Genomic DNA, 1,298 nt, shown 5'->3' with positions numbered 1-1,298 from the left:
CGAACTCCTCCCACGCGGGACACTCGTACTCTTTAGCCAATCAGATTTGACCCTGTCTGTCGACCAATCATAACCCACTGTGGGTGTATGAATCAGACATAATAAATACTTATTTATTATGTCTATGGTATGAATCGCGTGCCCTGGGCGTGCCTACCTGGATGCTGACGTCATCAGCGCGAGACCACCGTTCAAGTTATGATTTAGCAGAGGTAAGTGCAGTTGATCGTTTTATTTCAGTTAACTAGCCAAGTAAAGGTTTATCGTTTTATTTTTGCATGTTTACTTAAAACTTGGAAGTAAAATTGGTCGTTTAGACACTCGCTAACATGAACAATGTAAGCCAGCAGCTGCTGTTTAGAGTATTATGATTTAATATTGATAAATTCTTAAGTTTATTTAATAAAGAATCATTATCCACGTGGATACCATACCACATTAAGATATTAGATTCAGAAACTCAGTGTAAAGCATAAAATAATGTTTTTACTGATGGGACATGTGGTAAATAAATATAAGATTATGAAATATACTTTTTGTTTATTGAGAATATGAAAGAGCTGTCACAGCAGAGCTTGTCTTGTGTGTAAAGTCCTGTGATGGCTCGCATTCAAGTGATGACAATGTGATAACATGCACACATTGGAGACCGTGTACATTTCATTTAAGTTTGTTTATGCTGCAGATACTATTTATTTCAGAATTGTGAGGCTGATGATGTATAAGTAGCTCCTACTTCATCCCCTGCCACAAGTTATGAGCTGATGTGAATCTAGAAGTTTCATTTGGAACTGTAAGATCACCAGACTGCTGGACAGAGCGCTCAGAGACGTGCAACTCTTTCAAAACAGTCATGTTGCAACCCATTCTTTTTGACAGTTTCAACAGCTTTTTAAGTCATGCATCATTACTACATGTTTTGTTTATAACAGGACCCCATAACTTTGTACATGTTCAAGGTGTAACGCTTTATGCATTGTTAAATGTTATTGTTATTGTTCTGGTTTTATGTCAGAATTAAAACATTCAAAACAAGTCAGTGGTTACAGTTGCTGTATAAGATTTATTAATTTATTAAAGTTTTCTGAATACTTTGGGAATAAAATGTCCATGAAATGACCTGACCATGATTAATTGCAATGTGCCTGTAACATGAAATATGAATTGACAATTATGGAGTACAAACGTAGCACAGTTGAATATATGTCTCTCACATAGGTCTGAGACTGGCTTGATAAAGTAAATGTTATGGCTGAATGATAATTGTATCAGTGTAATACATCATGTGAAAAGTCAAT

This window comes from Sinocyclocheilus rhinocerous, unplaced genomic scaffold (assembly GCF_001515625.1).
Source record: "Sinocyclocheilus rhinocerous isolate Xijiao unplaced genomic scaffold, SAMN03320098_v1.1 scaffold8767, whole genome shotgun sequence".
Lineage (NCBI taxonomy): Eukaryota > Metazoa > Chordata > Actinopteri > Cypriniformes > Cyprinidae > Sinocyclocheilus > Sinocyclocheilus rhinocerous.
Note: the sequence above shows the minus strand (reverse complement) of the source record.